This window comes from Mauremys reevesii, linkage group 12 (assembly GCF_016161935.1).
Source record: "Mauremys reevesii isolate NIE-2019 linkage group 12, ASM1616193v1, whole genome shotgun sequence".
NCBI classification, from domain to species: domain Eukaryota; kingdom Metazoa; phylum Chordata; order Testudines; family Geoemydidae; genus Mauremys; species Mauremys reevesii.
Window position 1 is genome coordinate 27,601,285 of NC_052634.1, and position 26,411 is coordinate 27,627,695.

Genomic DNA, 26,411 nt, shown 5'->3' on the forward strand with positions numbered 1-26,411 from the left:
CAGACATGATAAAGTGATGGGAATTGCATTTTCCTTTTTTATATCTGTATTTCCAATGACATTTCTGTTTGTGATTTCGTTTTGCTTTGTATAACTGTGGTTTCTCCTGGATTTGATATTTAACGAAAAAAGAATAAGGCCTCAGGGCTCTGGATGGAGGAGCAGGCTGGGGCTAGGACTGCTAAGAGAGCGAGAGTAGCTGGTTTTCTGTATTGTTTCCTGCCCTCATTTTTATTGACTAGTTTCTCTTCTGCATGAAATTTGCCTTTGTTTAAATGTGAGCCTGGCTGGCTCAGTTGGCAGAGCATCAGACTTTTAATCTGAGGGTCCAGAGTTCAAGTCCCTGGTCAGGCAAAGAAACACTGTCCTCCTGTGACATCCCCAAAGAGTTTCAGAAGGACTCTCCTTGACTTTAGTTTTTCCTTTTCAGGACATGGCCTTTCCCAGGAAGAGCCTGGGACTGAAGGTGCTACTGCCTCACCTGTCCACTGGCCTCAGTCTGGAGGAAGAAAGGCCTCTGGGCCTGCAGCAAAGTGCTGTGTGCTGACTTTTTCAGCAAATGCAGGGCTGGCCAGAGAGGCATGTTCCCACTGAGTCCTCCCTGCCAGAAAAAATTGTCCCCACAGACAGGGGCAGCTCCAGGCCCCGGCACGCCAAGCGCATGCTTGGGACAGCAAGCCGCGGGGGGTGCTCTGCCGGTCACCACGAGGGCGGCAGGCAGGCTGCCTTCGGGGGCATGCCTGCGAAGGATCTGCTGGTTCTGCGACTTCGGGGGACCTCCCGCAGGCAAGCTGCCGAAGGCAACCTGCCTGCCGTGCTTGGGGCGGCAAAATGCCTAGAGCCGCCCCTGCCCACAGAGTCCTCCCTGCTGGAAGTCTATAGTAATCAACAGGTGCTCTGCTGGTCCCATGGTGTAAGGGCAGCACTCAGGACTTTGAATCCTGCAATCTGAGTTGAAGTCTCAGTGGAATCTGAGAACAATTCCTGTGCCACAAACCCTGCTGGGTCTTCCAAGGCTCTGTCTTGCTTTCTCAAAGGCCATGAAAGCCACTACAAAAGGTTTTTTTCTCCTGCTGATAATAGCTCACCTTAACTGATCACTCTCGTTATAGTGTGTATGGCAACACCCATTTCTTCATGTTCTGTGTGTGTGTATATATATGTATATATGTATATATATATATATATATCTTCTTGATGTATTTTCCACTGCATGCATCCAATGAAGTTGGTTTTAGCCCAGGAAAGCTTATGCTCAAATAAATTTGTTAGTTTCTAAGGTGCCACAAGTACTCCTTGTTCTTTTTGCAGATAAATTAATGGAGGTTAAGTCCATGAATGGCTATTAGCCAGGATAGGTAAGGAATGGTGTCCCTCACCTCTGTTTGTCAGAGGGTGGAGCTGGACGGCAGGAGAGAGATCACTTGATCATTACCTGTTAGGTTCAATCCCTCTGGGGCACCTGGCATTGGCCACTGTTGGCAGATAGGATGTGAGGTTGGATGGACTTTTGGTCTGACCCAGTATGGCCATTCTTACGTTCTTATGAAGGAAGGGGCAAAGCCCTGCGACAGAGTTTCTGTAGTGTAGTGGTTATCATGTTTACCTAATGCACAAAAGGTCCTTGGTTCAAAACCAGGCAGAAATATGCTGGCTTAATTGTCCCAGCTCCTAGTGGCCTGTCCCTGCTGTTGTAGGAGCAGCAGTGATTTCTATGCTCAGAAGGTCTGTTATACTTCCCCTGCTCCCACTTTTGTCTCCTCTCCCTCTCTGAATGCCTGTGAAGTGGCTTTTCCCCTCCCGCTCCCTCCTGGAATGCTCGTGGGATGAAGGGACTGGTTGAAGAGCAGAAGAGCTTCCAGGTAGACAAGGTGTCTGGGACGCTAATTAGGCAGCGCTCACACACCCAGAGCATGGACACTGCCCAAGGTGGAGTGTGACCAACCAGATGCAGCCAAGTCATCTCTAGTCGCAGGCCACGAGGTGCAGGTCCTTAAAAGTGGAAGGGGCCCTGTGCTCAGGAAAGCACTCACAAGCTTGTACCTCTAGTGAAGGCTCTTTGCCTGAACCGCGTGGCCAGTGGTTCACAGCGTTGCATTTCATTGTGCCTCAGGAAGACTTACCTTCATCACACCATCCATCATGGCGCTGTGGGACACTTACCTTGCAGAATCCAGACATCTCCAGTGCTGTGCCTGTCCTGGGAGTGTGAGTGTGACACCCCCTGCCCCCCCTTCTTTTGAGCTTGGCTATCAATATAATAAACGTGCTGCTTTCTGCCAAACTCTGGTGGGTCATTAGTGCTCCCTACACTGACTAGCTGGCCCAATTTTGGGTAACACCTGCGATAACCCCAACCCCTGCAGGGCAGAGTGTGGTGAAATGAGCTGAGAAAAAGCCTTGGCATCAGCAGGGGAAAGCTAGTGGATCTGGGCCAGGCACCTTTTGAAGCCTTGTGGCTTGGTCTCCTCTGCACTTTGAGGTTGGCCTATGGCAGCCGGCTCTTCCTGCTGGCCTCCTCTGTGTGACCTGCCAAAGGAGGGAGTGAGGCAGGAATGGGGAAAAAGAGGAAAGTCGAGCTGAGGAAGGCAGGGCAGAAGCTAAGTGCCTCAGTGCGGCTAAGTGGGGTTAGTAGAGCACCACCAGTCGTTCTGCAAAGCCTGGGGAGGTGCGGTTGGCTGCTGGGAGGTAGAATCCTGTGCATGCCAACCACTTCTGGGAGCGGCACGGAGGGATGGAGGCAGAGAGGGCAGGGTGCCACCTCAGTGCTGCTGGCACATCTCTGCACACCCACTGGGGGAGGGGAGCAGAGGGCCTCCATGTGCTGCCTGGGGTAGGGGCAGAGCACAGAGCTGCCTCCCCTCCTGGGTCTGTTACAGGAGTGGGTGGGTGGAGTCTTTTGGCCTGCAAGGTGCAGCAGGTCGGACTAGATGATCACACTGGTCCCTTCTGACCTTAAAGGCTCTGAGTCTAAAAGAGAGAGGGAAGTAAAGGATTTTTTTAAAATAAATAAAACAAACATTGTAATACCAGGATGACTCCAACAGCTCATTGTATAGTCCCACCCCTTTCTTCCTCCACTGGGTGTTTAATGACCTGCAGCACATTGATTCTCTCATTCCCTTGGTAAACTGATACAATGTGACTGAAATTAAACCAATTCCCAGCAGAGAAAACATCACATCCCTGCATTGGCTAGGAATCAAACCCAGGTCAATTGCTTGAAAGGCAGCTATGCTCACCACTATACCACCAATGCATTTACCAAAAGTGTTACTTATGCTTGCCCAATGAGGCTAGACCCGCATTGAGGCACTTTTCTGCCTGTTAAAATATACTGGATTCTCATCACTAAAAAAAAACAACCTCCATCTTCACCTGGGTTTGAACCATCAGCCTTTCAATTAGCCACCAAAGTTGTTAATCACAGGGTATGTCTACACTATGGGATTATTCCAATTTTACATAAACTGTTTTTTGGAAAGATTGTACAAAGTCGAGTGCACGCGGCCACACTAAGCACATTAATTCGGAGGTGTGCGTCCATGTACTGAGGCTAGTGTTGATTTCCAGAGCGTTGCACTGTGGGTAGCTATCCCATAGCTATCCCATAGTTCCCACAGTCTCTCCCGCCCATTGGAATTCTGGGTTGAGATCCGAATGACTGATGGGGCAAAAACAGTGTCATGGGTGATTCTGGGTAAATGTCGTCACTCAATCATCCCTCCATGAAAGAAACGGCAGACAATGATTTCGTGCCATTTTCCCTGCATTGCCTGGGCAGACGCCAAAGCACGGCAACCATGGAGCTTGTTCAGCCTTTTTTCACTGTCACCGTATGTCTACTGGATGGTGCTGACAGACGCAGTACTGCAGCGCTACACAGCAGCATCCCCTTGCCTTTTGCAAGTTAGCAGAGATGGTTACCAGCCATACTGTCCCACTGCTGCTTTGCAAGTTGACAATGACAGTTGCCAGTTATACTGTACCATTTGCTGCTGTCATGGGTTCTCCTGGCTTGCCTTGGTGAGGTTGGCTGGGGGCACATGGACAAAAATGGGAATGACTCCCCAGGTCATTTCCTTCTTTAAGTTTTGTCTAAAGGGACAGTCAGTCCTGTCTAGACTATCAGGCAAGCCTACAAAAGAACCAGAGAAGCAAACGGCCGCTCCAGGTCAGAGCCCCCGACATCTGGCAGAAATGATGAGCTGCATGCCATTCTAGGGGGTGCCCCTGCAACAACCCCATCCATTGCTTCCCTCCTCCCCCACCCCTCCTGGGCTACCGTGGCAGTTATCCCCCCATTTGTGTGATGAAGTAATAAAGAATGCAGGAATTTGAAACAACACTGACTTTATTGCCTCTGCAAGTAGAGCTCAAAGGGGGGAGGGGAGGGCAGCCTCCAGCTGCTATGATATTCCAGGCAGGACTGAATCTCCTTTAGACAAAGCTTAAAGAAGAGAATGACCTGGGAGTCATTCCCATTTTTGCCCAGGCGCCCTCGGGTGACATCACCGAGGCCAGCCAGGAGCACTCACAGGACGGCGAGGACAGATACCAGTCCTAGTGTACCATCTGCCGTCCGCAAGGGAAGAGAAGAGGATGCTGCTGTGTAGCGCTGCAGCACCGCGTCTGACAGCAGAATCCAGTAGACATACGGTGACATTGAAAAAAGGCGAGAAATGATTTTTTTCCCTTTGCTTTCACGGGGGGAGGGGGGGGGCGACATAAACCCTGAACCACCCGCAACAATGTTTTTGACCCTTCAGGCTTTGGGAACTCAGCCAAGAATTCAAATGGTTGTCGGAGAGTGCGGGAACTGTGGGATAGCTACAGATGTCAGTCGCCCCTCCCTCCGTGAGCGTCCATTTCATTCTTTGGCTTTCTGGTACGCTTGTCTCAGCTCCTTAAGTTTCAGCACTGTATTGAGTCCCTGTTGTGGCCTCTGTCTATCATGGCCTTGGAGATTTTTTCAAATGCTTTGGCATTTTGTCTTTTGGAACTGATTTCTGATAGAACAGATTCAGCTCCCCATACAGAGATCAGTTTCAGTATCTCCCATATGGTCCATGCTGGAGCTCTTTTTTGATTCTGGGACTTCATGGTCACCTGTGCTGATCAGCGCTCCACGCTAGGCAAACAGGAAATTAAATTCAAAAGTTCGCAGGGCTTTTCCTGTCAACCTGGCCAGTGCATCCGAGTTCAGATTGCTGTCCAGAACGGTCACAATGGTGCACTGTGGGATAGCGCCCGGATGCCAATACCATCGAATTGCGGCCACACTAACCCTAATCCGACATGGCAATACCGATTTCAGCGCTACTCCCCTTGTCGGGGAGGAGTACAGATACCGGTATTAAGAGCCCTTTATATCGATATAAAGGGCTTCGTTGTGTGGATGGGTGCAAGGTTAATGCGATTTAACACTGTTAAATTCGATATAAACTCATAGTGTTGACAATGAGGCTAGTGGAACAAGCTCCGCAAGGGACGTGGTTAATTCCCCATCACTGCCCTGTGTAAATCAAGACCGCAGCTCTTGCTGCAAGACACCTGGTGTGTGGGTGTCCCTGTTCCCCCTTCAGAACCTCTGGTACATGGTGCTTCCCTCCTCCCAGTTCAAGATCCCCATCATGTGGGTGTTCACATCCAGGATCTCTGGTGAGTGTCTCTGTCCCCCACCCCATGAACTAGCTCCAGTGTGTGGTTTCCCCTGCCTGCCCCCATCTGGGATCTGTGGGTGTCTCTGTTCCCCTTTTCAAGATCCGTGTTGCTTGGGTGCGTCCCTCCCCCCAAGTCAGAATCCCCAGCGTGTGGGTGCTCCCATCCCCCCCTCCAGGCTCTGTGGGGGATGTCTGTATAAAAAAGAGACTGTGTCTCACTGTCTTGCCCAGGCTACGCTGCAGGGGCTATTCACAGGCAAGATCCCACTACTGATCAGCATGGGAGTTTTGACCTGCTCCGTTTCCAACCTGGGCTGGTTCACCCCTCCTTAGGCAACCTGGAGACCCCAAGCTTCCCTGGGATCACTATATTGATGCCAAACTTAGTGTGGACTCCCAATTGGCACAGCCCCCTGCAGCCCAGAACTCCTGAGCTCAAGCGATCCACCAGTCTTAGCCTCCCGAGGCACTGGGATCACAGGCACCAGCCACGGGACCCAGCTGGTTACAGAGTCTCCCGCTTCCAGTTTCAGGCTCAGCCTGGGAGCTCTGCGCTCTGAGCGGGTGGAAGTGGAGCCTGGAACTGAGCTAATGTGCTGAGGGTTATTTGCACTGTGCGCTTCACATGGAGGTGAAAACACGGGGCGCAGATCTTTGAGCACAACCCTTGTCCTGAGGAATGGTGGGGGGGGTGCTGCATAAAGAGAGACCGGCTCTCCCTGGCGGGGCTGCAGCGGCTCTTCACAGGGGCAGTCCCACTGCCAATTGGTACCAGAGTTTCTAAAGCCTTCTTTCCTGGGCTGACCTGTCTCCCCTCTCCCTAGGGGGATTGGCGATCCCAAACTTCCCAGAAACCAGCATAGCAAGGCCAACCTGAGCACAGACACCTGCTCAGCACCCCGGGGTGCAGCCCTGAACCCCGGCAATCAGCTACACTCATTTGCCCACCCAACAAGCGTTACACGCAGGAGCCTTCGTGCCCCGTGTGTTCAGCTCCCTCCCAGCGCCAGCTTTAAACTCCGCTGCTCAGTTCTAAGCTTTGGCCACACGGGGGCAGCCTGGAGCTCAGCCAACGCCTCCCGGTGCTGGTTGCGTTTCCCGCTCCCCGTGGCAGGTTCACACCCCGCAGGCAGATCTCTGAATCGGAGCCGAACCGTTCCCCAAATCCAGCGCTTTAGCAGCAGCTTTGCTAGGAAAGCGCTGACGTCCCCAAGTAACGTAAGAGCCAGAGCGCTGTGTCCAGGAGCTTCTATTGGGCCCCTCACCGTGGTGTCTGTCAGGCGCAAGGAGAAACCAGGGAAATGTTTTCATGGCGTTTAAGGGCAGAAGGGGCCATTAGCTCATCTAGTCTGACCCCCGAATAACACAGAATTACACCATGACACGTATTGATCCCACAGACCTTAGATAGATCAAAGCGTTTCAGCCCTCAGGATGGAGGCTAAACTGGGTACCAGAGGCAGCGAACAAGGGGCCCCCAAGGCAATGGCAGGGAACTGATGAGGTAAAATATGCCCAGATGATCCCAGCAGGCGACCCACCCCCATGCTACAGAGGTGGGAGTCCCTGTTCCTCCTGTCCTTAAGAATCTCTGGTGATAAGTGGGTCCCCCCAGTTCCCCAGATAAGAATCCTCCATGTGATTTCCCTGGCTTCACCTCCAGATAAGAACATTGTGTGGAGGGGGTGGGAGGAAGGTTGTCTGGCAGATATGTAAAGGGGGACTGTGTCTCCCTGTCTGGCCCAGGCTCCTTGGAGGAAGTGATCTCAGTGTGTCTGGCTGTCTCCATTCCTCCCACCCATAAGAATCCTTGGTGTGTTGGTGCACTCTAGATCATTAAGGATCTCTGGTGGGTGGGTGTCTCGTTCCCCTAGTCAGGATCTCTGGGCCGTGCCTGTATAAAAGTAGACTGACTCACCCAGGCTGGGCTGCCATCATGGAACAGACCAGGTCCTTCTGTGGAGGGTTTGCGTTCCTCCAAGGACGTGATCTCAGTGTGTGTGGGTGTCCCTGTCCCTTCAACCCTTAACAATCCCTGGTGCATGGGGCCCCATTACAATCCCCTCTGTCTTACCCCCCATGAGGGATCCGGTGGATGTGGGTGTTCTCCACGCTACTGGGGGTGTCTGGTGCCCCTGTCCCTCCTGGTTAATAGTGGAGTGTGTGGGTGTCTCCCTGCCTGTTAAGGATCTGTGTTGTGCGAATGCCCCCGTTCTTCTCATTAAGAATGGTGCAATGGAGCATATGGGTTTGTCCCCCACCCCATGAACTAGCTCCCGTGTGATTCCCCTGCCCCATCCAGGCTCTGTGGTGTGTGGGTGTCACTGTTCCCCTTTTCAAGATCTGTGTTGCAGGGGGGTGTCCCTCCCCCCAAGTCAGAATCCCCAGCGTGTGGGTGCTCCCATCCCCCCCCTCCAGGCTCTGCGGGGGGTGTCCGTATAAAAAGAGACTGTGTCCCACTGTCTTGCCCAGGCTATGCTGCAGGGGCTATTCACAGGTGCAACCCCACTACTGATCAACATGGGAGTTTTGACCTGCTCCATTTCTGACCTGGGCCAGTTCACCCCTCCTTAAGCAACCTGGGGACCCTAAGCTTCCCTGGGATCACCATATTGATGCTGAACTTAGTGCGGACACCCGATCGGCACAGCCCCCTGCAGCCCAGAACTCCTGAGCTCAAGTGATCCGCCAGCCTCAGCCTCCCCAGGCGCTGGGATCACAGGCACCAGCCATGGAGCCCAGCTGCTTTTATTGCTTGGCAACTGGAACTTTAAACTCTGCTTGTGAGCTCTGTGCCTTGGCCAGACAGGGACAGCCTGGAACTGGGAAATCATCCTGCTTCCCCCGCCCCCGTCTCATGTCTGGGTGCAGGCTCCTCTCTACTCTCATGTAAGATCCCAGATGTTTTGGTGCCCCCCATCCCCCATCCAGGAGCCCAGGTGTCCAGGTAACTCTGCCCCTCCTACAAGATCCTGGGTGTGTGGGTGCCACTCTCCCCGCCAGTAGATCTCTGGTGGGTGGGTCCCCAGGGTGTGAGTGCTCCCATCCCCCAATACAGGCTGGGGGAGGGGGTATAGCTGGCTCTCCCTGTCCTGCCCAGGCGGTGCTACAGCAGCTCTTCACAGGGGCAGCAACCCCACTGTCACCCTGCAGCTTTAACCTGCTCCAGGGGTGACCTGCTTCACCCTCCTGTGGGAGCCCGGGGACCCCGAACTGCCCAGAATCACCTGATTGATGCCGAGCTTAGCACAGACACCGGCTCAGCATGGCAGGTGCAGCCCTGAGCCCTGACAATCAGCTGCCCGCAGCCTCCTACTGCACAGCAAGGATCCCACGTGAGAGGCTTCGTGCCCCGCGTGTCCTGCCAGGTCCCTCTCAGCTCCAGCTTTCAACTCTGCTTGTGAGCTCCCCTCTCTGGCCAGACGGGGGCAGCACTAATGGCCTCGTCTAAATTTGACCCTTCAGACTGCAGATTATAACCGAGCGGGAGATTATAACCTAGGAAGCCAAATCCTTCCCCAAACTGACAGTTGAAGCAGAAGATCCCATTGGAAAGATCAGGATTTTTGCCTTTAAAAACAAGGAAAATGTGCATGTTCTCTTCTGTCTACAGCGAGAGATTGAAGAAGCTCAATTGATTTCATTGCCTGGAGGTTAAGAGGCGATTTAATCACTGTTTTAAATACATTTTACAAATTCCCAGAGGGGGGAATATGTGATTTAAAGTGTTCTTTAATTCACCAGACAAACACTGAACAAGACCCCCTGGGCTTGTGGTCGATGTCAGAAAATGCCAACTGGAAATAACCATTTTATAACCGTGAGGCTAATTATCTAGTGGAACAAGCTCTGCAAGGGAGGTGGTAAATTCCCCATCACTTGCAGTTTGTAAATCAAGACTGCAGCTCTTGCTGCAAGACACCTGGTGTGTGGGTGTCCCTGTTCCGCGTTTCGGGATCCCTGGTACATGGTGCCTCCCTCCCACCAGTTCAGGGTCCCCACAATGGGTGCTCCCATCCCCCCCATACAGTCTCTGCGGGGGATGGAGGGTGTCTAAAAAGAGACCGTGGTACTGTCTTGCCCAGGCTAAGCTGCAGGGGCTACTCACAGGCGCGATCCCAGTACTGATCAGCACGGGAGATTTGACCTGCTCCGTTTCCAAACTGGGCCGGTTCACCCCTCCTTAGGCAACCTGGGGACCCCAAGCTTCCCAGGGATCACCATATTGATGCCAAACTTAGTGCAGACACCTGCTCGGCACAACCCCCCATGGCTGGGAGCTCTGGGATCCACCCACAGTAGCTGGGAGCTGTGGGGTCCATCTGTGGTGGCATGGGCCTGTAGGAGCCCCTTCCGACACTGGTGGCTGATAGCTGTGAGGCCCCCACCGGCCGACAGCTCCAGTCTTGCTGCCCCAGGGCTGAGGCGGAAAATGTCACTGAGATCTCTGAAAGTCACAAATTCTGTGACCCCCTTTATATAATCTTAGCCTTAATAGTTGTTGACTGTCTCTCTCGATCTAGTGGTCTGCCCTAGCGCAGATGGGACAGGGAAGACAGAAGCTCACCCCCCAGCACAGGTTTGGGCAGAAATGGCTCTTGGGCTATTTGCTGAGCATGCAGAGGACTTGTCCAGGCCAGTGGAGCAGCTCAGCCAGATGAGGAGCTGGAAGAAGGAGACCTGAGCAGCCTGGAGATCCCTCTTTTTCTCCACAGCCACTGCCTATCAGCAGGATTCCTCCTTCTCCTCAGTGAGACCAAATCTAAGCACCTAGACAGCTGGTCTGTCCACTGCACCCCAATCCCTCATGCCTGAGCCTCCCTGCCAAAGTCCTGCACCTGGCTCCAGAGAATTAAGTCTCACATCTCGCTGGGAACTCGACTTCTTGTGTCCAGAGAGTCCCCACTCAGTAGAGGACCTGAGAAACACAGTGTCTGCCTTTTCCAAATAAGTGCTTGGAACAGTTTTGTTCCTGTGGCCTAATGGATAAGGCATCTGACTTCTGATCAGGGGATTGAGGGTTTGAGTCCCTTGGTGGTTGTGCTTGTGCAATTCTACCTTTGTGCTGAAAGTCCTGCTCCCTTCAGGGCTGGAACCTTTTCTTGGCCGCTCAGGCCAATGCTCTGGCTTCAGCTAGCGCCCCAGGAAGGAGTTGGGGGTTGGGCGTCACAAAGGCTGGGGCATGAGCCCCAGGTGCTTCCAGTCTCTCCTTTGCCCTTCCTGACTTGCCAAAGAAACTGGGCGGCTGCCCGGGCTAGCGTGTGGAGCAGTTTCCCTCTTCCAAATGTGCGTCTGTCCCTGTGCTGGAGGGGGGTTGCTACATAGCACCTTGGGAGCCTGGGTGTTTCTCTGCTTCTCGCCAGCTGGGGAAAAGCCTCTTGGGGTAAAATCTCCTGCCCCACTGCCAAAGTGAGCACCTGGAGTGGGAACAGTAAGAGGCCCCACCAGGGGGGCTGGCCCTGCTTTCCTACCATCTTCTGATGTTGGCCACAAAGCATCAGCAGCTGGTTGTGGGTGGTTTTCAGTGGGGGTTCGGCATGCCAGGGAGCAGCCTGGCCGGGTGTCTTTGTGGCTGTCTGCTGGCTACGCATAGGCATGGTTCTCCTCTCCTCTTGCCCTGCCCTTGGTTGCTCTGTGGCTTTTAAGCCTTCCCTTGGAGCTGTCAGCACCAGCCGCCTCTGTCCTAGGTGCCCAGAGGAGGAGAGGTGCTGGGCTCCAGCATGGGACTCTGCCTCCCTCCTGCCTTGCCCTAACTATGAAACCTGGCCCTGACACTCCTTTCTTCAAGCGCCACATGGGCAAGAGGAAAAGTGTGGTAGAAAGCACAAGGGCCAAACTTGTGGGCATCAGAAATCCCAAACACCCAGTCAAACCATAGCCACTTCTAGACCCCATTCCAACCAAAGACCTGGCTCCAGTGGGTATGAGTCACTCAGCACAAGGTAAACAACTCATTCTTAGACCACTGGAGATAGGAAAGGGCTTGGATCTCCAGGGATTTACAACAAGGTCCCACTGAGATTTGAACTCAGATTCCAGCCTGCCAACCATTACACGATGGGACCAGCTTGTGCTAGTTTCTCTGAACATTGGTGACCCTATCATAGAATACCAGGGTTGAAAGGGACCTCAGGAGGTATCTAGTCCAACCCCCTGCTCAAAGCAGGGCCTATCCACACACAGATTTTTATCCTAGATCCCTAAATGGCCCTCTCAAGGACTGAGCTCACAAACCTGGGTTTAGCCGGCCAATACTCAAACCACTGAGCTCTCCCTCCCTCACAGGGTCAGCTTGTGTAAGGGACTGTTGGCCCTTTACTAAAACTGAGTGGGGTTTTTCTCAATAGAAGAGGGAAGGGCCAATGGGAAATCAGGACCCTGAGACTGACAGGCCCTTGGGGCGATGGTCACCAACTGGTAGGGAACAAGTGAGAATTTGTTAATGAGTAAAATTCCTGGTGAAAATTGGCAAAGCCGTGGAGAGTTTGAAAAGTTCCAGTGAATTTACACACAAAGATACAAACAGAGAGACAAATAGAGAGAAAGAGAACATCACAGACTGCACAGGCCCACACAGACATAAACAAAAACCAAACCCACACAGCACACAGAGCCATATACACATAAGGGAAAGCCACAGAAAACATAGAACAAATCCACACCAAAAAGTACAGCAAAAGCCCACAACAGGAAAGCACAAAACCACATACCAAAAGAATACTTAGCAAAAAACAATCTGCATGCAAAAATCATACACACACACACACACACACATACAACTATATGGCATCCACAAAAATTACACAGGACCCACATGCACATCAACACGACAGTCAACAAAAACCCAACATACCGAAAGCCAGGCAGGGTTTGAGTCTCACAGTGAAGAGGGTGAGCACACAGGTGGTTTGGGGAGCAAAGACTGAGGGGGAGTCGGGGGCAGTGCTCTGGGCTCTGCCTGACCCCTCCTGACACAGGCGGCTGGTGGAGAGCAGAGCCTGGTAGATCTGTGGAATCTGCCCTGCTCTCTGTAAAGCAAGGGGACCTCGGTGTCTTCTGAGCTGCAATTGTATTTTCTGCAGGGCAAAATGATTGGCAGAAGCCATTTGCTTAAAGGAAACTAGTGCTGTAGGTGAGGTTTGAACTTACAAGCTCAGTATGACTCCACTCAGCACTGCTCTGTAAGTACTGGGCCCTAACCCATTCCACCGCTGGACCCTGTTTTTAGGAGCTTGTCTCCATGTTTCATGGGTGGATTAGCGGGGGGGGGGGGTTGCATAAGCTAAAACAAATCCATATTAAAGGCTGCAGGATGGCAGCAGCAGAGGTGGGGAGCCTCCTTCCATGTGATAGAGCTGGTTCCCCCCTCCATTGCTCAGGGGAAGGTTGGAGCTTTAAGCCCACCGGGTGCTGGAACGTCCCATGGGTGAGATTAACGGGACTCTTGGGAAGGGAGGGGAAGTCTTTTCTATCCCTGCCTAGCTCCATTGGTCTCCTGTGGCCCTTTCGGCTCCCTGCTCCCCTGTTGGGGAGATGCAGAGACAAGCCCCCATCTGGGTGAGTCACCGAGGGGCTGTGTCCCATGGCGTGTGGGGGAGAGGGAGAGGGGGAGGGGTGGGATGGGGCTCAAGGGGAGAATGTTGTGTGTGACAGTGTGTGGGGGAGGGGGAGGGTGTGTTCCTTGGGATAGAAATGATGGAAAACACAGGGGCAGTGACAGTGAAGCCCCGTGTCTGAGTGTTATGACCCTGTGTGGTGCTGCCGTTCACCTTCCCCTCCTATGGGCTCAGCTTTCATTGAATCCAGCATTTTTTCACCTGTCCTCACCACAGAGGTGTCCCACGTGCCTCAGCTACCGAGTGTCCCTCTTAGAGACCCCGAGGACTGGAACTGATTTCAGCTGCTGGACAGCTCTGCTAGGTCTTTATTCATTTGCACAGGAAAATGCTGAGTGTTTAAATTCATTTCAAGCCCCCTCCCGCCCACCCGCCAGCGAACTCCTGAACATACTGGAGATGGGTCTGGAAATCGATTTTCATTTGAAAAAGCTTTTTAAGAGAATCACTTGGATTGGAACTAGAAACCTATTACCCTGCAGGGAAACATTCACCCACTGAGCTATACTCTCAACAAAGAGTGTCTTGTATATCCCAGAGCAGGAACAGTTTTTAACCTGGGGGTTAGTAAACTTTCTCTCTGTACAAACACCACAGTTTACAAACTCCCCACCCCCGCTCTGTGTCACCAGAGCACAACAACAACTCTCCTTGGAGCACACACAGCTCCCCAGCTCCCTGCCCGTCAGTCTCTCCAGCATTGCTCCAATCCCTTAAAGCAGGGTCTCAACCTCAATTTACCTTAGGGCCGGTGCCAGTCCTCCAGTCCTCCCAGTGGGCCAATAATGTCACTCATACTGCCCAGAACCCGCCTCCCAAAACTCCACCCCCCACCTGCCTAAGGCTCTGGGAGGGAGTTTGGGTGGGGGGAAGAGGTCTAGGGTTCAGGCCCTGGGCTGGGGCTGGGGATTGGGGTGCAGGCTCTGGGAGGGAGTTTGGGGGTGGGAGTGAGTATATGAGGAGGGGGTGGGGGTGCAGGCTCAGGAAGGGGTCAGGAGTGTGGTGCTTACCTGGGGCTCCAAGGTGGGGCAGGCTGGGGAGCGTCCGCATGCTGCTGCCCCCAGGCATCACCCCCACAGCGTCCCATTGGTCACAGGGGTGAAAAGGCAGGGGCAGCGCGCGGAGGCACCGACCCACCCTGCCCTGCCATGGGGAGGGGCCAGCAGCCACTGGAGCGAGCAGGCAGATGCTGCTCAGCTCCGCTGCACTGCCAGGGCCCCTGGGGGGGGAGCGCCTTGGGGCAGCAGGTGGGGCCGAGGGAGTGACCCGGTCCCAAAACTGCTGGAGCCCCACGGGCGAGACCTGGGAACCAGGACTGCCAGCCAGACAAACACCTTTAAGAGGAGGCGTCCCTCTGCCTGTCAAAAACTGATCTTCCTCCTTCAGTTCAGTGACAGCCTGAATTGTTCCTTATCCCGGCAGAGCCAGAGGACTGAAAGCAGCAACATCAAACCCCTGTGTAGCTCGCAGGAATGGACATAAACACTCCCTGGTATCTGAGGAGATGTTCAGCTTTGCCCTTGGTCAACTACAAGGCTAAAGGGAAAGGAGGTGGCGCCAGATATAAAGAGTGAAACACGACACATCATAGTTATGCCCATGGCGGCTGCAAAATCTTTTGATGTACTTCTTCTTATCAGCAGTGTATTGTTTTCTCTGGAGCCTAAGCCTTGACCAAGAAATTTGTACTTTGCTAAAATAATTGACTGCCCTGGTGAAGACAGTGGACTTGACACCCACTGGGGTGTCCCTACACAGGTACAAGTACTAACAACAGTGGCTGCCTTTTAGCCATAGATTTTAATCAGGGCAATAAATTGAAACAAACCCCTGTTAAATCATTTCTCAGCCCGAGTCCTTCACCCACATTCCATAGAGCATTGGGCCACCATGTGGACGTTTCATGTCTGACCTCAGTTTCACACAGAGACAAAATTTCCTTTGCACAGATCCATAAACAGCAAAACCTCCCTGTGTCTCTGGTCTGAGCCAGGGCATTCGATGCCAGTGAACCTTTTTCTCCTGCAATGGCGACGGTCAGACAGAGGGGTCATGGCACCTGCATCCCTGCCAGGGAGATATTGGCTCCGCTCTTTCTTTCTGCTGCTGTTGTTAGTCCATGAAACATCAAGGGTGGAATGCAAGGCTGAGTTCACGCACCGGCCCTCTGAAAAATTTCAGTGCCCCAGAGAAATCCTGCCCCCGGCTATTGGAACGATGTGCTGGAGATTTGACTAGGAAAGGGACTGTCTGAATTGTCAGAGTGGGGAATGAACAACAATCTACAGCAATGTCGTTCACACAAACACACTCTCATGCTGCTCCAGCCGGAAGGGAAATGGGCAGGAATTCTTGCTGTTCAGCCAAGGACACACTTACACTAATGCAGCCATGAGTGTGCTGGGGAAGCTGGTCTGAGCAAACAATTTGAAGTGACAATTCAGTGAGAACAAAATCATCATGCAGTGAAACACACCCACGTCAAGTAGTTGTGGCCGAGTGGTTAAGGCGATGGACTAGAAATCCATTGGGGCCTCCCTGCGCAAGTTCGAATCCTGCTAACTACGCAAGCGCTGCGCTGCTGCTGTTGTTATTATTGCAGTCTTAGTGCCTGAGCATCCACAGTGCCAACTGGAGATAAATCTAGTTTCACTCTGTCTACACTTAAAACGCTGCCGTGGGACTGCTATAGCACTTTGGAGTAGACGGTGACTGGAGGGATTTTCCCATCCCTGTAATAGCTGCATGGACAGAACAATTCTTCATTTTCTTTAGCACTATCTAACCCGGGATTAGGTCACCTTAACTATATGGGTTTGTGGGGGGGTCACACCCTGGGAGACATCGCTTTGCCAGTTCAGTGCCCAGCGTACACCAGCCCTTAGATCCCTCTTGGTATTTCAATGCAGGCACTGACCTGTGAGAGGAAAACATCAGCTCACAAACACAGAGACTGAATTTCCCACATTTAATCTCACTGCACTTTCCAGAAAGTCACAAAATTCAATTCATTCTTGCTAGGACAGAGAAAAAATAAGTGACACTAAGTTTTTGGCTTGATTAAATAAAATTAAGTGTTTAATTAATATAGTAAAAAATCTGTACTGATTCCTCTAACACCATAGCGTGAAATAGGAACAGAGACAAATCTTGTCAGTGACAACTAATTTCACAAATGATCTTCCCATTATTAATTTCCACATTGCCCCTATTGGAGGTCTGGGCATCTCCAATGTCATTGCTCTGCGTTCACCTTCCCCTAGAATTGTTCTCGGACATTCGACTTCCTCTGCAGCGTGGGGCTCGGGTCACTTGCTGGAGGATTCCCTGCACCTTGAGGTCTTTAAGCCACAATTTGAGGACTTCAATAACTCAGACATAGGTCAGGGGTTTGTTACAGGAGTGGGTGAGTGAGATTCTGTGGCCTGCATTGTGCAGGAGGTCAGACTAGATGATCATAATGGTCCCTTCTGACCTTAAGTCTATGAATCTATGAATCTAGTCCCAAATTTGGAAAACTGTGCAGTTCAGCATGAGAATAGTGACCCCGTCTCCTTCCTGCACTTGCTCCACAGCAGCTTCTCTACCTGCATTCACCCCAGCACTGCAGTGCAGCCGCCCAGGGTTCAGCAGGGGCCCCTGGCAAGGACAGTGGGTGCAGCTAACAGCCCAGTGTGCCTGGCCCTGAGGCAGCTGTAAAAAAGCAACCCCCCCCCGCCCAGAAGTACAGAGACTGAATTCCCCAACTTTAACATCATGACCCCATGTAGAAAGCCACACGTGTCAGTTGTATTTTCACAGGGAGATGCAAAAATCAAGTGACCAATTTTTAAGTTGAGTAAATAAAGTTGAGGAGATAGTTATTAACCTCACAAAAATGTACTAAAGATCCCTCAACATAACACCTGAAGGTGAACTATGAACAGAGACAAACCTTGTCAGCAAAGGCTCATTTCCCAAACGATCCTCAAAATGTTACTAATTCCCACCCCTCCTCCGCAGGAGCTCTGTGCAGTGTCACTGTTCTGCAGGCAGCTTCCCATTAAATGCTGTTGTGGGACATTCCCAGGCCTGGAAATGTACGAACGACAGAATTTGAAGAGCAAACCTGGCTCCCCGCACCAGGCGGGATTTGAGTGTTTTGTCCCCGTCACTTAGTCTTTGTCAATAGTACAGACGCCAGGGGCAGGACTCCAGGCTCTGCTTGAGGGATCCTGGCACAGGGGCTGGTGGGGAGTAAGGATGGTAGATTCTGACCTGGAGAGGAGGTAATAAGTGAAGGGGGCATTTTTATTAGCCCCCTCCTGAGGGTCCCCAGGGCTGGAATTCTACATTCCACAGGCCAAATGAGGGGGTGACACCACTTGGTTAATGAAAACCAGTGCTCCAGGTGAGGTTTGAACTCACAACCTCAGCATAGCTCCTATCAGCACTGCCCTATAAGTACTGTGCGCTAACCAAGTGCGCCACTGCAGCACCTGTTAAATAGGATTCTCTGAGACTCCTAGGTTGATACAGGCGAGGAGTGACCCCAAAACATTCTCAGTGGGGCTGAGAGCAGGTAGCGACAAGTGTTGTACTCAGTGGGGTGGATTCTTCTTAAGGCTTCCAGGCCCCATTTGACCCTTTTGTTCTTCCCTGTGTAATAACAGAGCTGGTTCAGACTCAATGGAGAGTCTTGCTGCAGACCAACAGATCTGAAATCACTGATAACCAGCTCTAAGCATTAGTCCTGCTTTGGGACAGTGTCTCTCATGCAAGAAACTGCCCAGTCTGCGCTAGCAGTGAGGCTCCCTCACTAACAGCTGAAATCAGGGAGAGCTGTGTGAAGTGCAGGGCCCCAGGGGTGCCTGAACAGGGGGGAACAACACCCCAGGTGCCCAGAGAAGGAGAGGTGTGTTGGGCTCCAGCCTGGGACTCTGCCTCCCTCCTGCCTAGCCCTGACTGTGAAGCCTGGCCCTGGCCCTCCTTCCTTTAAATGCCATGTGGGAAAGAGGAAGAGTGTGGCAGCTGCAGGTACAGAGATCAAAGTTGTGGACATCAGGTGAAGCAGCGAGAAACAACCATCCGGTCAACCCGCAGGAATCTCTAGCCAGACTGTTAAGTTCTAGGACCCCAACCTATAGCCGCCAGCCCATTGAACCAGCCGGACCAAAGACCTATCTCCAGTGGGGATCAGTCACCCAGCAGGAGGGAAAAACCTCACTCTAGTTCACCCTGAGAGAAGGTAGCCAAGCACATTGAGCTCCAGTGCTTTGTAGCAAAGCAACATATCACCACGAGGTCCCACTGCGATTTGAACTCAGATTCCAGGATTCAAAGTCTTGAGTGCTGCCCATTACACCATGGGACCTGCTGCTATTTCATTTGTTAGACCCCTGTGACTCTCAGCTGGCTGGTTTGCACTCTGCACTTATTGCTTCCCACCATCAGCTTCCTCTCGCGGGACTCTCTCTCCTCCTCCAGCGACTGTGGTCCTGCTCTACCGGATCCATGGGTCCTGCCCTGAGTCCCTGCATCCCCCTGCTTTGTCTCCATTCCCTGCAGGCTGCAAAAATGTCAGGGGAGTCTGCTCCTCCCTTCACTCGGTGCTCCCGCTCATATCAGCCAACTGCAGCCTCATCTCCTGGAACTCGGGCAGCTGTCGCTTGATCCGATTGTACAGTCACACGCTGACTGGCTCCCCTGCCTGGATGCTCTTGTGGAAATCCCACAGGTGACGCTGCAGGACTTGGCACTGTTGGTTTCTTTAATGTTGTGGTGTTTCCCCAGCCACCGGAACAAAGCAGCCAACTCCTCCCTCACCGACTCCCACCAATCCCCCTGGTTGCCACAGAACCCTCTGATGCTTTCCTGTTCTGCCAACACTGCCAGGCCTCACCCCCCTGCTCCTTTATCTTGCAAGCTCTGGATGTTCAGTTTCCAATGTCCTCTGCCCTGGGTCAGGGAATTGCCCACATTGAGCACACGGTGAGAGTTGCATGATCCGAACAGTCCATTGGCACCACCCTGCACTGGGCTGTCGACGTGCTCTCCTTCACGGAAATCCGGTCAATGCGACTCCTGGCCTGTCCCCGCAGAAAGGTGTATCCCCTCTGCGGCTGGTGTGAGCTCAGGTCAGAGGAATAGGAGGCTACCGCCCGCCCTCCACTCGTTGCATTACGGAGAAACACGTCCTCTGAGCCGATCTCACTACAGACCTGCGCCAGGCAGTGCTCATCATAGAAGAGTTTCCTCTGACGGTCGGGAAAACAGGACCAGCAGTCCTCAGGCCGGTGCAACAATTGAAATCCCCCCCGACACCAAACACCGTGCGGTCTAGAAGAAGGGAGCCAGTTCCTTCATAGAACTTTCCTTTCATGCCTTATCTGGGGACCATACACACTAAAATAGCAGTAACCAGTGCCATGGAGCACAAAGCCCACCAGTAATGCCCTCCCTGGTCGGAGCTCCAGCACCTTCTGTACTCGCACTGCGAATGTGAAGAACAAGACTCCAACCCCATCATTCTTCCCTGGCCTGGAGGACCAGAGAGATGGGCCCTTCCTCCAATCACCCTCTGCCCATCAAGCTACCCTAGAGTTGTTAATGTGCATTTCCTGAACACCCACCATGTCCAAGCCCAGCTGCTCCAAGGCACTGAACATCAAGTGCCTCCTCCTGTGCCCCCAACTCCCTTCCACAGGGCCACTTTCACACATGCCCCTTCCCTGGTACTGCCCTCCCTCAGCTGCACAGAAGAGTTTTCATCCTCTATACCTGCCTGTCACTGCCCAGCACCCCCTCTAGCACTCTCTTCCTGCCATATTGGGTCCACCAATAACTCACTTAGGAGAGACAGCTCCTGTCCCTCATTGTTAAATGTCAGGCCAGCCAATTAGGGGCAGAAGCCCACAATATCTTTTCCTACTGCAGAGCCCAAGCTCAGGGACTCACCTTGGGTGCAGGGACCACTGTGCTCCCAGAAAACAAGCCACCACTGGGCAAAGAGGGATGAAAGGGCCTGCCAAAGCCTGGGATTGAACCAGGGACCTTTAGAACTTCAGTCTAACACTCTCCCAACTGAGCTACTTTGGCAGCTGTATAGCAGCCTTTTGGCCTGTTGCTTCTCTGCCCGAGATATTTTTGCAGCAGTTGCACACAAAAAGGACGTCATTGTGAGCGGCCCATGAAGACAAGACTCGCTTTTCCCTGCCTTGCTCAGCCTGACTTGCTGCCTCACCCCGTTCCTGCCCTAGTGCCCGGGTTGACCTGGTGGTGGAAGGGGACTGGGGGCCAGTGGCGCGGGGAGGAGGTTGAGCTGGACCCTGACCTAGACTAGACCCTGGCGGTGAGAGTCTGGCCACCACTTGCCGCCCCACCCTGTTGTCCTGGCTTCCCCCTCTGGGCATCATTTCGGGAGGGAAGTGGTGCTTCTGCCTCCCCTCCCCGATTTTCACACCGCAGAGGAGTGCGAACAGGAAAATGAACGGCTGCTCCACACCCCCACCGGAGGAACCCGGCACCCTTAGCTGCTCCCTTGGCTCCCCCCCAGCTATGCTACTGAGTGGAAGCGTCCTGTGCCCATCACACAGAGGTCAATTAATCAAAACCCTCTTCTGCCAGCACCAGGCCTCCTGCTTCTTACACTGGGCCTGCAAGCGAGGGGGCGGTTGGCACAGCGCCAAGAGTCTAACCTGTGAGGCAGGAGGCGGCTGACGCCCACAGCCTGCTGGGAGCTCCCAGAAGTTATTAAGGGACAGAGACTCCTCAATGCCCTTAGTAACAAGGGTTTGGGGGTCACCGAGGCCAGTAAGGGGGTCACTGTGTCGGCCTTATAACCCTGGGTGTCAGGTCACTGTGCAGCTTTGAACTAGAGCTCGGATCCCAACAACCAACCAGCAGCCCACAGCCTCCCCCTGGGTCTGCCCCACCTGGTTCCTCCTTACAGGCCGACCTTACCCCCCTTCCAGCCCCGGATTCACCCCCTAATCATCCTACTGCCGCTCAGAGCCACAGATGTGGAGGTGCTGAAGGAGGGAGGGGTGACTCTAGGGTGCGGTTCTTCTCCAAAGATGGCTGGCAGAAAGGTGGTGCTCAGCTCTGTCCGTTGCCTCCCTGCCAGGGGATGCAGACGTTTCTGTAAGGCCATTAAATGGGGTATTTGGCTTCTGAGTGAATGTGAGGAATGTGCAACCATGAGAGAGAATTTCCATCCCTCATTCTCCTACTCTTCAGGGCCCCAGTGGCCTAATGGATAAGGCATTGGCTTCCTAAGCCAGAGATTGTGGGTTCAAGTCCCATCTGGGGTAAAAAAATCCCTTTCCCGTTGTATATTGCAAAGAAACATGGTGTTATTTTCACCAAGGAAGCTTGGAGACATTTGAACCCAAAGTACTGGATCTTGGGAACAATCCCCCAGAAACAGTATCTTCCACTTGACAAATGCTTTCTAGACCCATCAGTAGCAAACACTTAATACTAGTGTTTGTCTGAGAATAGAAGGAAGGGGAGTGTTTACGCCGACACCTCAATTAGAGAAACAGACAAAAAAGCAAGACTGTTCTGAAAGAGAATGGATCTGTCTGGAGACAAAGCAGACCCTGAGAATGAGCAACAGTGTGAAAAGAGGTTCAAATGTGTGTTATGTTTTAGTTAGATTGGTCTGGCAAATGTCAAGAAAATACCAATGCTCGTAGACTGATGCAGACACTGGCTGCTTCTGATCTTTTACTGAGAATTCATTGAGAAATATTTTCCTTAACTCTGTTATGGAATATTGGGTGGGCTATGAAGGCACCATTCCTCCTGCTTTCGCCCTTCGAGACAACACGGCTACATGGCATGCGGCCAGTGCTCACCTTCCAGTCAACTGCTAGAGAAGACAACACAGACAGGGATGGCAGCAGGGCAGACTGGAGCTCCATGGAGATGGTGGGACCAGGTCTCATCAATGGGGAGGTGGCCACCCCACCATGCACAAGGCTGAGCCAGCCAGTGTGGTGTGTGCTTCACCGTGCCCCTACTCACTGCACATGTTGGGGGGGGGCAGTTACTGAGTTCGGTTGGTCTGGCAAATTTAGGGCTTGGCTACACTTGCAGAGGTAGAGCGCTGGGAGTTAAACCACAGCAGGGAAACCGCTGCCGTGTGTTCACACTGACAGCTGCAAGCGCACTGGAGTGGCCACATTAGTGGCCAAGTGTAGCCGAGCCACTAGACTATGTCACTTGTGTGACTTACTTGTGCTATTGTAATAAATACAATAGACGTGCAATGGTCAGAAATTGCACCAGCAGAGAAGTATATTGCAGGGAAACCGTAAGGAAATTAAGAGTTTAAATTATCCTCCACATGTCCCGCGTCCCACTAAAATGAATCCAACCCACAGGGCACATGGGCAGAAGTATCGGTGTCAGGATGCTACATTGTTAGCACAGTAAATGAAGCTGCAAAATAAATGATGTTTAAATGACCTCACTCTATTTTTTACAATCCGGTATTAAGTGGTAATAGATACAGATGGACACCAGGCAGGGTCGTTTGGAAGACGAAGCTTTTATGCTTCCATTGTCCACCACTGTCAAGTTTTAGCAAATTAGGACAAGTCAGCAAATAAGAACAACCTCAGGGCTCAGTAACTGCTGCAGGTAGCAAAGTCCTACAGGGAGCATTTTCTGGCACTACACCTGTGCAGCTCTGCTCCCCGGCTCTTCTCTGGCTCCTGCTCTCTCCTTAGCTCTGCCCCACTCTGGCCCAGGCAGTTCCAGCTCCCACAGAAGATGGGACCCCCTGGCCTGGTGACTCCCTCATTACACTGCCTGGCCTGTCAGTGCGGCTAACTTGGAGCTTTGGCCTCTCCCCATTGCCCCTGGGGACTGTCAGTCTCAGGGTCCTGATTTCCCATTGGCCCTTCCCCCTTCTATTGGGACTGGGAAGTAGGCAACCAAAACCCCCACTAAGTTTTAGTAAGGGGTCAACAGTCCCTTACTCAAGCCAGCCCTGTGAGGGTCACCGATGCACAGAGACAGCAGCATGAGCTGGTCCCATGGCGTAATGTTCCATGGGCATCCTACTAGATTGCCAGCTGCTTTTCAACTGCAGTGTGGAGACTGTTTGTCTGTGGGGAGAGATAGTGAGTGTGTTGGGGAAGAGTGAGTGTGTTGAGGTAGGTAGGAGAGGATCATTATTATCCCTACTTGAAAGAGGGAGAAGCTAAGGCTGAGAAAGGAGAATTGACTTGTCTTAGGTCACACGGCCAGTCAGTGGCAGAGTTGGGAATAGGACCCAAGAGCCATGATTTTTCAAACTAACCATCGGATCTTGAATTTCAGACATTGAATGACCTGAATAAAGTGCTCTCAGATGAGCTCCACACCAACAACAGTGCACAGTAATTATTCAGCAAGTATTTGAGGAGAACTGCAATGTTAGAGAGAATCATGAACTGCTCAGAGACCATTAATGCAGAGAAGCAGCAAAATTCATCAAACATATGACTGGTTCTGACTTATTTACTCGATGTTAAAAGAGAACAACAAGGACCTGAGTCTTCTCCCTGTCAATAACCCCCTGCTCAGCCAATCAGGGTAAAGACTGAGGACGGGAGGCTGAGGGTTCTCACCAGAGAGCCCAAAGGATGGCCCAGGTCACCAGTGGGGATCACTGCCCGAGCATTATTTCAGCCCCACATTTTTGGGTGGCCCTCCCACAGTGGGAGCTGCCGAGCACTCCCCCGCAACACACACACACACACCCCTCGCTCCTGGTGTTGGGAGGGGAACAGGTGAAAGGACAAAAGAAACAACAGACAAAGAGAAAGGAGGAAGGGATGGATGGAGGAAAAGGTGAAACAAAAAGGACAAACCCTAATATCACCAGTGATTCTAAGGGACAAAATCCCAGGCACGCAATAAAATTCTGCCTCCTTAAGCTCGTGTTTTCCATGCCTAGAATTCAACAGTCACCAGATGGATCACACTGAACAGGTTTCAAACCTCGAGGAGGCTCTTACCTTCTAAACAGGGACGTCTGTTTTCTAGTAAAATCAGGAAAAGGGAAGGGGAAAACTCTAAAGAGGTTCCTCCTGGCGCTCACGTTCGTGAACCCGAATACTCTCTCAGTCCTCAAAGAGAGACCTGGAGAAGGAGACTTGCTGAAGCAAACCCACAGGGGTCTCTGAGGGGTCCCTGGCCCCTCGCCCCTGTCCTGCCTGCCTGATGTCAGCATCTCTCTGTGAGGTCACCACCTCCCCATCACCTTTGACCAATAGTCTGAGGTCCTGCAAAAGGCCTTTGTGATGTCACTGCCACACCCCTCCCTTGCTGGGCTAATGTCCTGCCCCTGGTCAGGCACTTTGGAGGTTTGAGCTACTCCCTGTGGATCACCCCACTCAAGGAGCATTCGTTCTAAGCAGTAAGCCGGCTAGACAGGAAAACATCAGACGCTGCTCCCAATGCTACACTCAGTTTTTCAGAAATTTGTTGACTTTATGGCCAGAAGAGACCATTAGAGCATCTAATCTGACCCCCTACATATCAAATGCCTCCTGTATGACACAAGAGCTACTTTTGGGGCAAACACATTCCAGAAAGGCAGCTAGTCTTCATTGAATGACATCAAGAGATGGAGAATCCAGCACTTTTCTTGGTAGCTTGTTCCTCTGGTGAATCATCCTCACTGTTGAATATTTGTGTCTTATTTCTAATATGAATTTGTCTCTTTTCACCTTCCAGCCACTGGGTCTTGTTATGCCTTTCTCTGCTCAATTAAAAAGCCCTTTAATACCCAATCTTTTGTCTCCATTAAGGCCCTTCAACACTTCAATGAAGTCACCTTTCAATCTTCTTTTGATAAGCTAAACAGGTTGAGCTCCTTCAATAGCTCACTAGAAGGCATTTTTCTCCAGCCCTCAGAACACTTCGTGGCTCTTTGGTCATCAGATTCCTGAACTGCAGCTGGATGTGGTTCTTGTTCTTCTGCACAACATAGCTCCTGGAGAAGAGGGATCTGCGAATGTACATTCGTATGATACCTTTGTTTAACTGATGAAAACATAAACTAGACACTTAGAGAATTGGAACTGATTTCAGCTGATGGACAGCTTTGCTAGATTTTTATACATTTGGACAGCGAAATGTTGAGTGTTTACATTCATATCAAGCACCCCCGTATAGTGGAGCTCCTGAACAGAATGGAGAATGGAAAAATAAATGTTTTCCTTTTTTTAAAAAAAAGAAAGAAGGTTATAAGAGAACACAGGAGTTTGAACGAAGGACCACTTGAGCTGCAGTCAGGCACTCTACCACGAAGCTATACCCCCATGACAACAGGAGTATAGAATTGTGATCTCCAGGACTTTGAAGGACAGACCCTGCTTCATTGAGCTCCGTTGCCATTCCCAGACCACAGGTGGTTTTAAAAATGGGGTTTGATTAAACTTCTTAAATGTGGCAACCACCACAGCTTGCGCACCCACCGATATAGCTTCTCCCACTGACATAGCTGCCACCTCTTGGGGAAGTGGATTAACTACACCCACAGGAAAACTCTCTCCCCTCAGCATAGAGCAGTGGTTCTCAAGCTGTGGGTCAGGACCCCAAAGTGGGTCATAACCCTGTTTTAATGGGGTTGCCAGGGCTGGCATTAGACTTGTTGGTGCCTGAGGCTGAAGCCAAAAGTCTGAGCCCCACCACCCAGGGCTGAATCCCTCAAGCTTTGGTTTTGCCCTCCCTTAACTGGGGCAGGGCTCAGGCTTTGGCTCCCCCCTGCCCCTGCCTGGTGTGGAGGGGCTTGGTCCCTCTTTCCAGGGCCATATAGTAAGGTTGTTTTTTTTTTAGCTGAAGGGGGTTGCAGTTGTCGGGGACTCGAACCCCAACAGCGAAGTTCGTTGTCTGACCGCAGAGAGACCAGGCAACACCAGCAAGGTCCGATCAAAAGTTCTTTATTGACAAGTGCACGTATCAGTAAAGAACAGCTCGTATCCGAAAAGAACCAGCCCCCCCTTTACAGCTTAGTATTAGCTTATATAGACAGTTTTATTACGTCATAGATCATTCACTAGAGCAATCCACCCCCTTTGTCTAACAACTAGAAATTAGACACCTTTTAATATACACGCATGCCTAGTCTCTACAGCATTGAATTGTTAATATC

General features: G+C 51.9%; 1 protein-coding gene and 5 non-coding genes across 6 annotated transcripts in view; 4 read left to right on the forward strand and 2 right to left on the reverse strand.

Moving 5' to 3' along the window:
- Window positions 1–26,411, forward strand: part of LOC120375373 (zinc finger protein 850-like) — a 477,476-nt gene that overhangs the window by 133,664 nt on the left and 317,401 nt on the right. The gene's annotated exons all lie outside the window — the stretch shown is intronic.
- On the forward strand, window positions 282–354 carry TRNAK-UUU. The gene has a single exon. It is a non-coding gene; the product is annotated as a tRNA-Lys (tRNA).
- TRNAS-AGA lies at window positions 15,765–15,846 on the forward strand. Its single transcript has one exon. It is a non-coding gene; the product is annotated as a tRNA-Ser (tRNA).
- On the reverse strand, window positions 17,662–17,755 carry TRNAI-UAU. Its single transcript has 2 exons — window positions 17,718–17,755; window positions 17,662–17,697 (listed from the first exon to the last, which is right to left on the reverse strand). It is a non-coding gene; the product is annotated as a tRNA-Ile (tRNA).
- Window positions 20,284–20,356, reverse strand: TRNAF-GAA. The gene has a single exon. It is a non-coding gene; the product is annotated as a tRNA-Phe (tRNA).
- Window positions 21,498–21,570, forward strand: TRNAR-CCU. The gene has a single exon. It is a non-coding gene; the product is annotated as a tRNA-Arg (tRNA).